General features: G+C 47.5%; 1 protein-coding gene across 8 annotated transcripts in view; it reads left to right on the top strand.

Moving 5' to 3' along the window:
• Window positions 1-14,524, top strand: part of NEU2 (neuraminidase 2) — a 92,430-nt gene that overhangs the window by 49,832 nt on the left and 28,074 nt on the right. For 4 of the 8 annotated variants that reach the window (XM_040450650.1, XM_040450651.1, XM_040450653.1 and 1 more), the window contains 2 exons: window positions 11,618-11,675; window positions 14,201-14,288. The gene's annotated coding sequence lies outside the window, so the exon portion shown is untranslated. The remainder of the gene's footprint in view (window positions 1-11,617; window positions 11,676-14,200; window positions 14,289-14,524) is intronic. The other 4 variants (XM_040450656.1, XM_040450655.1, XM_040450658.1 and 1 more) reach the window with 1 other exon arrangement.

Genomic DNA, 14,524 nt, shown 5'->3' with positions numbered 1-14,524 from the left:
AGGTTAATATATAGTTTTAGTGACATTACAATTAAAAAATCCAATTACGAAAAACCTGTTGGAATGTTTTGATGAGATGATTATGGAATTCATTGTAGGATAGACAGGGAAGATTAGCTCAAACATTTTGAGACATATATGTAGTGGAGAGAGTCTACTTCTCCTAAATATCATGGAATGCTACAATAATACAAGGAATGTGGTATTACCCCAAGGCAGTCAATCAGTGGGATGGAATGGCCAGCCCAGAAATGAATTCTTATCTATAAAAACGCTCTTATAGAAGAGGCATCACAAACATAAAAAATGGAGGGATTAAGAAAGCAAACTAAACATCACAAGAAAACTACACACCAATATCTCTTACTAGCATAGATGAAAAGACCCTAACAAAATGCCAGGAAACTGATATATAAAAGGATTATACACCATGACCGAGTAGAATTTATCTCAGGAATACCAGGTTGGTTTAACATGCAAAAATCAATTAATATAATGCACTATACCAATGAAATAAAGGGCACAAATTATATGATCATCTCAATAGACATCTGGCATCAAAGAGCATTTGACAAAATTCAACACTTCTTCACGATAAAAGTACTCAACAAACCAGGTATAGAAAACTTCTTGAACTTGATAAAAGACATTTATGAAAACCCCACAAAAATGAACTACTGGGACCTCTGCACAGCAGAGGAAACAGTCAGCAAAACTAAAAGGCGACCGACAGAATGGGAGAAGATATTTGCAAATGACATATCAGATAAAGGATTAGTATCTAATATCTACAAAGAACTTATCAAACTCAACACCCAGAAAACAAATAATCCAGTGAAGAAATGGGCAAAAGACATGAATAGACACTTCACCAAAAAAGACATCCAGATGGCCAACCAACACATGAAAAATGCTCAACATCACTCATCATCAGGGAAACACAAATCAAAACCACAATGAGATACCACCTCACACCTGTCAGAAGGGCCAACATTAACAACTCAGGCAACAACAGATGTTGGCGAGGTTGTGGAGAAAGAAGATCTCTTTTGCACTGCTGGTGGGAATGCAAGCTGGTGCAGCTACTCTGGAAAACAGTATGGGGGTTCCTCAAAAAACTAAAAATAGAACTACCCTACGACCCAGCAATTGCACTACGAGGCATTTATCCAAGGGATACAGGTGTGCTGTTTCGAAGGGACACATGCCCCCCATGTTTATAGCAGCACTATCAACAATAGCCAAAGGATGGAAAGAGCCCAATGTCCATAGATGGATGAATGGATAAAGAAGGTGTGGTATATATACACAATGGAGTATTACTCGGCAATCAAGAAGAATGAAATCTTGCCATTGGCAACTACATGGATGGAACTGGAGGGTATTATGCTAAGTGAAATTAGTCAGAGAAAGACAAAAATCATATGACTTCACTCATATGAGGACGTTAAGAGACAAAACAGATGAACATAAGGGAAGGGAAACAATAATGTAAAAACAGGGAGGGGGACAAAACAGAAGAGACTCACAAATATGGAGAACAAACAGAGGGTTACTGGAGGGATTGTGGGAGGGGGGATGGGCTAAATGGGTCAGGGGCACTAAGGAAGCTACTCCTGAAATCATTGTTGCACTATATGCTAACTAATTTGGATGTAAAGTTTAAAAAATAAAAGATAAAATAATAATAATAGTAATAACAATAATAATAAAAGAAAACCCCACAGCTAATATCATAATTATGAAAGTCTTGGTATTTTCCTATAAATCAGGAGGATGATAAGAATGCCCATCCAATGGAAAGTCTATCCAGGATGATTAGTCAAGAAAAAGAAATAAAGGACTGGAAAGGAAGGAATTAAACTCTCTCTATTCGCAGATGCCATAGTCTCGTATTTAGAAAATCCTAGGGAATCTCCCAAAAAACTGTTGGAAATAAACAAATTCAGCTAGGCTTCAGGATATAAGATGAATATACAAATATCAACTGTATTTCTATATGGTAGGAATGAGCACACCAGAAGTGAAATTAAGAAAAGAATTCCATTTATGATGTCAAAAAAGATTTCAAAATATAAATTTAACAGAAAAAGCACAAAACATATTCTGAAAACTATAAAATATCATTGAAAGAAATGAAAGAAAATCTAAATACATGTGAAGACATTCCATTTTCATGGAGCAGAAGAATTAATATTGTTAAGATGGTATTACTCCCCAAATTGATTCAACACAATCAAAATCAAAATCCCAGCTGGCTTCTTTGCAGAAATTAATAAACTGATTGTAAAATTCATATGGAAATTCGAGGGACCCATGCAAAAACAACCCTGAAAAAGAAGAGTAAAATTGGACCCATTTTCCTGATATCAAAAATTACTACAAAGCAATAGTAATCAAGACCGACATAAGGACATATATATCTATAGGTTAATGTAATAGGATTGAAAATCCATAAATCAACCCATACATCTATGGCCAGTTGATTTTTTAAAATGTTCATTTATTTTTGAGAGAGAGAGAGAGACAGAACACAAGCAGGGGAAGGGGAGAGAGAGGGAGACAGAGAATCCACAGCAGGCTCCAGGCTCCGAGCTGTCAGCACAGAGCCTGATGTGGGGCTCAAACCCACAATCTGTGAGATCATGACCTGAGCTGAAGTTAGATGCTCAACTAACTGGGCCACCCAGGTGCCCCTATGATCAATTGATTTTTGACCATAGATGCCCAAAGTTCCAAGACAATTCAGTGGAGTAAGGATAGTCTTTTCCACAATTGGTGCTGGGGCAACTGAATATTCACACACAAAAGAATACATTTGGATCTCTACCTCACACCGTATACAAAAATTAAGTCAAAATGGATCAAATACCTAAATGTAAGAGCTAAAACTATAAAACTCTTAGCTGACAACATACGTGTAAATGTTCTTGACATCAGATTAGACAATGGTGTTTTAGATAACACCAAAACATGGCAAAGTATCTGAACAGACATTTCTCCAAAGAAGGTATACAGTTAGCACATGACAATTTGCTCAACGTCACTACTAATTAGGGAAATGCAAATCAAAACAACAATGAGATTGCATTATATCCATTAGGATATTGCATTATATCCACTAGGGTGGCTATAATAAAAAAGACAGATAATAACAAATACTGGTGAGGATATGGAGAAGTTGGAACCCTCATACACTGCTGATGGGAGCATACAATGGTGCAGGCATTTTGGGAAATAGTGTGGCAGTTCCTCAAAGGGCTAAACATGGAATGACCATATGACCTAGCAATTCCATTCCTAAGTGTACTCCCACGAGAAATGCAAACGTATGTCCACACAGAAAGTTGTACATGAATGTTCATAGGAGCATTATTCATAACTGGCAAGAAGTGGAAATAATCCAAGAGTCTACCAACTGATGAACAGATAAACAAAGATGATATTTCCACACAATGGAATGTTATTCGGCCCTCAAAATAAATTAAATATTGACACATGCTATAACATGAACCAAACATCGAAAGCATTTTGCTACGTGAAAAAAAGCCAGGCACAAAACACCACATTGTCTTATTTCATGTGTAAGAACTGTCCAGAACAGGCAAATGCATAGAGGTGGAAAATAGATTGGTGTTTGCCTAGGGCTGGAAGGATGGTGGGGTGTGGGGTTGAGGAACCGCTAATGGGGGCGGGATTTCTTTTGAGATGATGCAAATGTTCTAAAATTGGTTGTGGTGGTGGTTGTACTTTAAAAACCGTTGAACTGTGTGCTCTAAAAAGGTGAATTGTGTGGAATGTGAATTATATCTCCATAAAATTGTTATTAAGAAAGGAGGAACGTCAGTAAAAGTTTGGAATGCTAGTAAGCAGTTTGGGAAAAACATTTGAGTTTAGATCTTCAAAATAAATTCCCTAAATAAACAGCAACAGAATTAAAGCATTAAATATTTTCTTCAAACTAGAGAACATTAAAAAAAAATTGCATATGGTTTTATTACTTTTTCCTCCCCTTAAACAACTAGTTTTGGAAAATGTGGCATTCCGATGAACTAGGTATATACATCCCCCTTTTAATATTTGCATAATATTCTACGATACATCATTTCTATTTCCTTTGTTTTACTATTATTTGCTTTGTTTTCATTGTTTTTTTTTTTAATGTGTGTTTAAGTTAGGCTCTCTTTTGGTTAGAGAAAGAGACAGTTATTCAGGTTACTTGAAGAAAAGATACACAAGGCTGAAACTAGGTCAAGGCAGCGTGGGGACAGGCCCCTCCACCTGTCAGGGGTCAGACAATAGAACATTTGGAGAAGGAAGTCCACGGTTTCCAAATCTGGCTGTGGCACGCTGGGGAAAGCAGTATAGGCACTAAGCACCGTGGTTCCCTGGCACCAAGCAAGCATGGGCTGTCAACCCTGTTCAGTCCCTTACGGGTCGCACGGGCAGTACACGTCTCCTCCCCTTGGGCCTCCTGTTCCTCTACTGTCAGGGAGGCAGGACAGATCTTCGCTAAGTACTGGGACTAATGTGAGGATGCACAGTGCTGGCACACAATGTGTGGTCGCTGTTTTTTCTAAGAATTATTATGCAAATCAACACAGGTAATATTTCCATCTATAAAAATAACAATATTCCTACTTATGTCTCGCTTATCCAACATGGCATAAATCAAAAAGGGGACAACAGAAAGAAGAATGAAGGAGTGGAGACATAAAACTCAACGGGGGATAAGTTTTAAAAAATTCCTATTACAAAGACCTTTGCTATGGGCGTGGTCAAATTATGCCTAAGCTTCCTAGGAGCCAAGGTGAAAAGGGGGAATGTGTCAGTGACTCATTCTACTGCAGTCGGGGATAAAAACTGACCACGTGCTCAGGAGAAATTGCATTGGCACTAGGACGAGCTAAGTGATCTCTCTCAAGGGCTTTTATGGAAGAAGGAGCTTTAGTGCAGTGATTTTTTTTTTCATTTTATTTATTTATTTATTTATTTTTTAACATTTATTTATTTTTGGGACAGAGAGAGACACAGCATGAACGGGGGAGGGGCAGAGAGAGAGGGAGACACAGAATCGGAAACAGGCTCCAGGCTCTGAGCCATCAGCCCAGAGCCCGACGCGGGGCTCGAACCCACGGACCGCGAGATCGTGACCTGAGCTGAAGTCGGACGCTTAACCGACTGCGCCACCCAGGCGCCCCAGTGCAGTGATTTTTAAACTTTAAAGAGTTCGTTAAATACACGGATTCCCGGGTTTATGTCCGATTTGGGGCAAGGCTAACGTGGATCCCAGGAACGTGCGTTGTAGAGGAAGCCCAGGTAATACATGGACTCTAGTCTATTCCATCCAGTAGAGTCTCTCTCCTGGACCCACAAGGTTTGCACAGGCACACGCCAACAGGCTTAAGACTCTTCTGTGCCTCCTTTGCTGTAAACTGGTGGCTTCACGTAAAAAACACAACCAAGCACAAGTCATTCTGCAGGGTGACGTGGTTCAGCCTTCTGCCTGAGCAGGGGAGGCTCTAGAGGGGTTTAGGAAGGAAACATGGATTCTCCGTCTCCCCCGTGGAATCTCTGGGGAAGCTTTGGTGGAATCATCTTGGGACAGAGGTCCTAGATAAGCCACATAGGGGTGGTGTGTGTGTTGCCTGTTAACTACCCACTCCGAGTAGACTGGGGGGGGGGGGAGAATCGACATCCTTAAGGAAAATGAGCCCACGGGATCCCTCCAGGTGGGCCAAGATTTTCCTCATAAGGGACAGTGTTACGAATCTACGCTAGCCCACAGGCAGATAGACAATGGAGCCACAAAGCTCCATGCTGTGGCGTCAAGGCCTTGAAACGTCTGGCCTGGAAAAATTCCTTGGCAAGTGAGATGAGATTCTTCTTTTGGCCCCCATCCCACCCCCAACACCGGAGTCAAACATCCGCAGAATGTCTTGCCTTGTGCAACATTACTTCCTGGTATCCCTTCCAAGGTAAACCCTTTGTGAAATATCCACCAAGGTAATTGAAAGAGGCGGCTTGTTCTCTGAAAACATTATCTCTAAACCCGAGACAAGGTCGGGGCAACAGCATTTACCAAATATGGCAGCGTTACTTGTGGATGTATTCTTTCTGGTTTTAATTAGCCTGCTTCTTCTGACGTCTGTTGAGGCCGTTTTTTAGGTTGAATTCATAAGACCTTTTTGGCCAAGGATAAAAGAAAGCCCAGCTTTCTACTCTCTGGAATAGAGGGACAGAACTCTGGGTTATCCCCGTGTGGTTGCGACCGAGCGTTAGGCTAGTCAAGAAGAGGCAGGTCGTGGTTCTATTTTGCCTTTCATGGAGTTAAGAAAAAAGTATTTTTTTTAAATTTTTTTTAATGTTTTATTTATTTTTGAGACAGAGAGAGACAGAGCATGAACGGGGGAGGGGCAGAGAGAGGGAGACACAGAATCGGAAACAGGCTCCAGGCTCTGAGCCGTCAGCCCAGAGCCCGACGCGGGGCTCGAACTCACGGACCGTGAGATCATGACCTGAGCCGAAGTCGGACGCTCAACCGACTGAGCCACCCAGGTGCCCCAAGAAAAAAAGTATTTTTTAATGTTTATTTGTTTTTGAGAGACAGAGAGACAGAGACAGAGTGTGAGCAGGGGAGGGGCAGAGAGAGAGGTAAACACAGAACCCAAAGCAGACTCCAGGCTCTGAGCTGTCAGCCCAGAGCCTGACATGGAGCTTGAACCCATGAACCCCAAGATCATGACCTGAGCCGAAGTCAGACGCTTAACCAACTGAGTCCCCAGGCGCCCTCCAAAAACATCTTAATATAATTCTAGAATCATTACCTTGTGTAACCAGCACCTGCACCCAGAAGGAGAACGTCACTGCCACTCCAGACAGTCTCTCTGCCCTTTCCCCTGCCCTGCTCCTAAGGGTAACCTCTGACTTCTAACGGCATGGATTGCTCCTGGCCTGGTTCGGTACTTTATGTAAATGGAATAGTTCAGAATGTTCTCTTTTGTGTCTGACTTCTCGTGACATCGGCTTGTGAGATCCATCCACACTGTTCCACATTATTTCGTGTCTTTGCTGGAGAGTTTGTTCTCATGGCTGGGAAGCAGTGATTCTCACAGTGGAGCGGGCCTCAGGGGGTTAAAACCCAGATTGCTGGGTGCCCCCCTCAGAGCTTCTGATGCACGAGGGCTGGGGTGGGGCCGAAAGTTTGTATTTCTTCCTTTTTTTTTTTTTTTTTAATGTTTCCTTTTGAAAGAGAGAGAGTCAGAGTGCGAGCAGGAGAGGCAGAGAGAGACAGAGGGAAACACAGAATCTGAAGCAGGCTCCGGGTTCTGAGCTGTCAGCTCAGAGCCCGATGCAGGGCTCGGACCCACAAACCGTGAGATCGTGACCTGAGCCACCGACTGCGCCACCCGGGCGCCCCAGAGAGAGTTTGTATTTCTTTTTTTTTTTTTTTAATTTTTTTTTTTCAACGTTTATTTATTTTTGGGACAGAGAGAGACAGAGCATGAACGGGGGAGGGTCAGAGAGAGAGGGAGACACAGAATCGGAAACAGGCTCCAGGCTCTGAGCCATCAGCCCAGAGCCCGACGCGGGGCTCCAACTCATGGACCGCGAGATCGTGACCTGGCTGAAGTCGGACGCTTAACCGACTGCGCCACCCAGGCGCCCCGAGAGTTTGTATTTCTAGCACGTTCTCAGCTGTTACCGCTGGGCACGCCTTGAGAGCTACCTCTTGGGCACATCCCCTTTCCTCTGGAAAAGGAGTCTGGGCTTGTTGTTACTGTTGTTTCCAGAAATCACTGAGGGGCAACACCGAGTGGCAGGAGGGGTGGAGGGACAGGGTGGGGTGGAGGCCGGAGCTGGCGTTCCCAGGGCCAGGGTGGAACCCAGGACACTGTCCTGAGCTGACGCGGGCCTCTGTGGTGAGTGGTCAGCTGGGGTCAGAGAGGATTTAGTTTCTCTGCTGTCCTGTGCCTAACAGGAGGCTGTTAACGATTTGAATTCTTGTGGCCTCGCCAGGGCTCTCTGGCTCCCTCAGGAGTGGGCAGGATACGGTGGGGGCTTCCAGAACATAAACCGGTCGGATACCAGAGGCCCCAGGGTCCAGCTGCGCACAGCACCAGCGGGCTCACTTTCTTCTTCTTTCCAACGTCTGCCATCGTTCCGGCTTTAGACGCAGGCGGGCAAGGCCCTCCCCAGTGCCCTTCCTCTGTGTTGCCCCTCACCCTGCACCATGTATCATACACCCTTGTTTTTTAGCCTGGGTCCTCTGCCAGACCTTCCCACTCCTTCTCTCAGGGCCTCATCTGCTTCAGGGGTTTAACTGTTTCCCACGGCCATGCCCTCAACAGAGAAGCTCAGTCATTTGCCTAAGATCACACAGCCGGTAAGTGGCCGAGGCTGAATTCGAACCCGGGTCTTGCGGTCCCGGGGCCCTGCCCCACGGCTGAGGGGAAAGGAGTGACTGCAGTGGACACAGGGGAAGGCCAGGCATGAGCTTAGGAAGCAGCGCAGCCCTAATCGGAGAGCAAAGCTCAGACAGGGCACATGGCAGGAGACAGAGCCAGAAACAAGGCCAGACCGGCCCTGTTCTCTCTGGGGGCTGATCTATCAGTTCCCGGGGCCTGTCCGGCAAGCCCCTCCCTCCACGTGGTATGGTGGCTTCTTCATGGGGAGCCCGGGGCAGTTTGGCAGCAGGGGCTCAGGCCAGGTGCAGGGGTCCTCCCCACAGTGGCTGTGGCCTCCGGGTATCCCGGTGACAATGACGGCCAGTCCCAGGCTTCCTAGTGAGTGGGGGTGGGTGGCTGCCCGAGCAGCTCACCTCTTGTATAGCCCAGCAAGTGTTGGGCGGTCTTCCTTCTGTAGAGCCCAAGTCAGGCTGAAGTCAAGGGACCTGGGAGTAGAGGGGACCCCAAGGTGTGGCTCTCCCTGGCAGGCTCTCAGGATGGGTCTCCTTGGGCTCTTGAGATAGCCTCGATCCTCAGCTTCCCATCTGAGGGTGGGCCATACCTAGCTGGCACGGGGTTGAACTGGTCAGTCATTGTCCTGGCTCAGCCCGCTGAGCGTGGCTCTGTCTGACCCTGCACTGGGCCCCAGGGTCAGGAGGCAGACGTGCTCCCTTGCTCAGGGCCCCAGGGGAGCAAGCGGGGGCCGTATTCTGACACCTGCCATCATCCGAAACATGAGAGCACCCCATCCTCAGGCTTCTCTTTCCCTCTGGAAACATCTCTCACTTGTGCGGTGGTAAGGCAAGCATTCAACGAGATTAGGGTGCCTGCCATCACATCAACATGCCTAAGCGTTAGTGACACTCCCTAAAAAGGCTATGCTTTTTACTCTTTCCAAGTAAAGAGTAAAGGACTGATCCACTTCTTCAAATTGTCTTTACTTTTTAGTAAAAAAAAAAAAAAAAAAAAAAAAAAAAATAAAAGATGGTATAATTTTTATTGTTTTCAATATAAAAAGCAGGGATAGGGTTTGGAAAAAAGGAAGCAGGGGTCATCAGAGCCTTGGCTGTGTCCCAGTGAGTGAAATCTATGCCTTGTCCCTGGGGACTGGCTGGTGGCAGCTCCTGAGAGTCCTGTCCCCTCTGGGCACCTTGGTGACAGCAGTCACTCTCAGCTGGCTGGGGGAGGAGGGCTCAACCTACTTTCTCAAAGCCCCAGCAGCTCCTGGAGTGTTTCCTTTATTAAGAGAACTTTCACCTAATTAATGGAAGCTGACCCTCTTTCACTATTTTCCAAATCCAGTCATCAGACAGGCTGTGAGCGAGAGGAGGGAGTGAGCTGGGGACAAGGACCACTCCTTCGGGGTGAGTGGCCTCAGCTGGCCACCGCCCTTGGCAAGCTCCCGCCCCGCCAGTGGGCCAAGGTCTGCTGGACGCAGCCAGAGGGACGCCGGCCAGGGCAGCCAGGCTCCCCGTCACAGAGCAAAGCAGACGCTACAGAAGAGTGGGCATGTCATTTCCGTAGCCAAACAGGGATATTTATGTGCAGGAAGTTGCACACTCAACACTGGGTCTTTGTGGAGTTCTCGTTGTGGGGCCATTTGCATGTTGGAGTTGCTGTGAACTCATCTATCAACCCACATTCGAGAGGATTTATAAAAAGGCCTGCTAAAAATGACAAGACCGGTATTGATGTCTTAGTCAGCTCGGGCTGCCTTAACAAAATACCACAGACTGGGTGGCTTCAACAACAGAAATTTCTTTTCCCATAGTTCTGGAGGCTGGAGGTGTGAGATCAGGGTGCGGGCTTCTGGTGAGGGCTCTCTTCCTGGCCTGTAGACAGCCACCTTCTAGATATGTCCTCACATGGCCTTTCTTGGTGTGTGCCCAGGAGACAGAGGAGGAAGGGAAGAGGGAGAGAGACTTCTTCTTAGAAGGCGACTAATATCGTCATGAGGACCCACCTTCTTTTTTTTTTTTTAATTTTTTTAATGTTCATTTATTTATTGAGAAAGACCAAGCACGAGTGGGGGAGGGGCAGAGAGAGAGAGGGAGACACAGAATCCGAAGCAGGCTCCAGGTTCCGAGCTGTCAGCCCAGAGCCCGACGCGGGGCTCGAACCCATGAACCATGAGATCATGACCTGAGTCGAAGTTGGGTGCTTAATTGACTGAGCCACCCAGCCCCCACAACCTTTAAAAAAATTTTGTTAAGGCTGGGGACCCCACCTTCTTGACCTCCCAAAGGCCCCGTCCCCAAATGCCATTACACTGGGGGTTTGGGCTTTAACAGGAATTTGGGGGAACATGAATATTCGGCACATAACAACTGGCAAAGGAACAAAGGGGGGTGCGATCAAAACGGCTCCGGGGATCCAGTCCTTTTGCCAGAAGGCGGCCGTCCTTCCCTCCTGTTCTAGAACCCCTTCCTTGAGAGTTGGCTTCATCCTCAGCCCTGGAAGGGGAGGACCCTGAGTGCCCCTGGTGCCAGCCCCCTGGCCACAGCTGCCCGGAAGAGAGTGGACCTTTGACCCAGTAGGAATCAAGCCAGAGGCTGGGCTGAGCCAATCAGATTTGCTCTCCCAGTGATGAAGATTGAGATGAGGACCAGGCCAGTTAAGCAGGGGGGCTCCGGGCTGGATGGCCATGGGTGGGGGGGGAGGTGCATTTTTAATTGTCCAGGACAAGTCATATAGAGGTGTAGCAGTGCAGCCAGTGTGGAGAGAGACAGAGACAGAGAGACAGAGGGAGACAGAGAGAGAGTGTGCAAGGCAGAATGAAAGCCCAGGGAGAGAGACATGCGTGGCATTCCCATCTCCCATTTCTGGTTCCCAGCCCTCGGCAGGCTGGGTGTTACTTTTGTCCTTCAGTTCCTTGTATTTTTCCAGTAAAATCTCTTAAAGTTGTTTTCTTACCCTGGTTTGAAGGGATTCTAATGCATCACTTCCCAGTGGTCCAACACTGGATGCCCTATCTGTGGTGTGTCTGGTTGAGGACGTGAGGTTGAGCTGGGTCCGTTGTGTCCTTGGGTCGTGGGTGGATTCTGTGCACCCACACGTTGGTATCGGCACAGTGCTAGGCCCTGGGGCCCCAGCAGAGCAGGCAGCAGGGAATTCCCCAACATGGCTCATCATTCCAAGCATGACTCCTCTGGCTTCTCTTTTCCTTCTAGAACCTTCTGTCATCCGTGCAGTGCTGGAAGCATTCTAAGTGACTCTGTGTGCCTCCTGGTAAGTCCTGTGATCTCCCCAGAGGCCTGCAAGTGGGAGGGAGGTGCCTCAGGCCCTGAGGAAGGTTTACCGAGGAGGTTAGGTAAACTGAGGTTTATGGAGGTGTGCACTGTCACAATTCAGACCCATTTGCCTGTGCCTGGGCAGAGAGGGGAGCAGGAATAGCCAAAAATTGCAGAATGCTGGAGGCCTGTGGAAGGTGAGAGAGCTGTGAGCTAACAGGCAGAAGGGCCAGGGTTGGTTGGTTTGTTTGTTTGTTTCTTTCTTTCTTTCTTTCTTTCTTTCTTTCTTCCTTCCTTCCTTTTTTTCTTTCTTTCTTTTTTTTTAAGTTTATTTATTTATTTTGAGAGAGCGCACGTGCACACACACACGAATGAATGTGGCAGGGGCAGAGAGAGAGGGAGAGAGAGAATCCCAAGCAGGCTCCCGACTGTCAACACAGAATCGTGAGATCGTGACCTGAGCCGAAATCTAGAATCGGATACTTAGCTGAGCCACCCAGGAGCCCCAGGGCTAGCATTTCTGTGTTGGTTTGGGTAAGTGAGTTATTCAAGAGGGAGATCTTAAAAAAAACAAAAACAAAAACAAAACAGCAATAGTAAGGCAGAGAAGTTGAGGGGCCTTTGGTTTCCTTCAACTATTTCTCCCCTAAAATATTCAGAGGATTGGGATGAACCTAGATAGTCCCCTGTTCTCCTTCCAGTTGCACGGGATTTTGAACCAGTGGCTGTGAGCTGATTTTTTTTTTTTTTTTAATTTTTTTTTTCAACGTTTATTTATTTTTGGGACAGAGAGAGACAGAGCATGAATGGGGGAGGGGCAGAGAGAGAGGGAGACACAGAATCGGAAACAGGCTCTAGGCTCTGAGCCATCAGCCCAGAGCCCGACGCGGGGCTCGAACTCACGGACCGCGAGATCGTGACCTGGCTGAAGTCGGACGCTTAACCGACTGCGCCACACAGGCGCCCCTGTGAGCTGATTTTTAGAAGTACAACCAAATATCAAAAAATTAATAGCTACATAGTTGATGCACCTTAGAAAAATTCCAGTTAGCACATCAGACCTGCGATTTCATAGGAATTAATACTTAGGACGGAAATAAATAGAGAATATCCTGTAAAGCCAATCTGTGGAAAATATTAGCAGCACAGGTGGCACACAGCTATGTTAACAATTGTAAACGTGCAGGGTAGATGAGTGACATTCCAGAAACACTGGATTGAAATTACCTGGATGACCCAGACACCACAGAATTCATTTGTCTTCCCGCCTAAGGCTCTCTTCCCTCTCTAGTATGGCAGGGCTTCCCAGAACGAGGCTCACTCTGAGCAGCTGCAATATCTGGGAGCTCTTAAGACGTGCAGAATCACGGGCTCTCCCCCAGACCCGCTCAGCCCGCAGCCCTGGGCAGGCTGGGGTGGGTGGGGACAGCGCTGTGTGGTGACAAGCCCTCCGGGGGTTCTGAGAAATTCTCCTCTTCGGCCTTCTGAGACAGGACCTCAGTGAGGCTGAAAGTCTTTTGAAACCGAGGGTAGGAGGGTGTGTTTGTACGTTGTGCGGGGTGGGGTGGGGCGGGACCGTCCACGGCTTTCCTCAGGCCCCCAGAGGGTGAAGACCACTGCTCTGATGTTCCTGCACCCCATTTCTCTGCCGCTTATTGCCGTGTTCGTGACTCCGTGCACTTTAATCATAAATAACCCAAACCTTGCTGGGCCATCGGCTAGGGACATCCAGCATGAACAAAATGGCCGGTGGGTACGTGGGACCTCCCCACACCAAGGAGACCCTCGAGGACCTAACCCGGGGCTGCCCAAACCCCCCAAATCACAGCAGAACTGGCACTGTCTCCGCAGAGCCTGGGTCTCTTTGTGTTTGTGCCCCTTTCTGAGTCCATGCTGTCTGTCCATCTGGGCTGCTCCTTTTATTCCTCCTGACAGGGCTCTGGGTGTGGCTTCCAGCTTGGACCGACCGTTGGGTCCATGCTGGTGCCCCACGTGGTCCCGCCATCTAGCTCCTCAGAGCTCCGTCCTCCAGGGCTCCACCTGAGGGCCGGGCCCACTCAGTCCACAGTGAAGCCCACAGAGACTCCTGTTCATCCACTGACCCCTTCCTCTATCCAGCAACTGCCAAGCACCCACCTGCTCCTGGCCCTGCGGTGATGGATGAGTGGGTCCGATGGTCATAGCACCCGACTATAGGCCACGCTGAGGTCTCCTGGGGCTACAGCTGGCCAGCCCCCACTCCAAACTCCACCTGGCGGGGTTCTCTCGTCCTGCAGAACCTGGTACATAGCACAGATGCTCAAATCACAGACCAGGGTCTGCTTCTCCAACTTGGCCACTGCTGTGTGGCCACCGCCCCACCCCGGTGTAATCACCAGGGTCCTTATAAGAGGAGAGCAAGAGGGGCAGAGAGAGATTTGCAGGTGCTACCATCGGTGGCTTTGAAAAGGGAAGAGGAGGCCACGGGACAAGGAATGGGGGCGGTCTCGAGAGGCTGGAAAAGACAAGGAAATGTTGCCCCAGGAGCTTCCAGAAGAAAAGTGGCCCAGATGACACCTTGATGTTAGCCCAGTGAGACCCATTTTGGACTCCTGTCTTCAAGAACTGAAAGGTGATGTGTCTATATTGTTGTTAAGTCACTAAGCATGTGCTCATTTGTTATAGCAGCAACATGAAGCTAATACACTCTCTTTCCAAGTGGAGCCCTAAATCCAGGAGGTTCACCCACCATTGATTTCCTCAAATTCTTTCTTCTCTTCCTTCCTTCCTTCCTTTCTTCCTTCCTTCCTTCCTTCCTTCTTTCCTTCCTTCCTTCCTTCCTTCCTCCCTCCCTCCCTCCCTCCCTCC

The sequence above is a fragment of the Herpailurus yagouaroundi genome, unplaced genomic scaffold, assembly GCF_014898765.1.
Source record: "Herpailurus yagouaroundi ecotype Mexico unplaced genomic scaffold, PumYag 202, whole genome shotgun sequence".
In the NCBI taxonomy this organism is placed as follows: domain Eukaryota; kingdom Metazoa; phylum Chordata; class Mammalia; order Carnivora; family Felidae; genus Herpailurus; species Herpailurus yagouaroundi.
The sequence above is the reverse complement of the archived record's forward strand: the minus strand, read 5'-3'. Positions and strand labels throughout refer to the sequence as shown.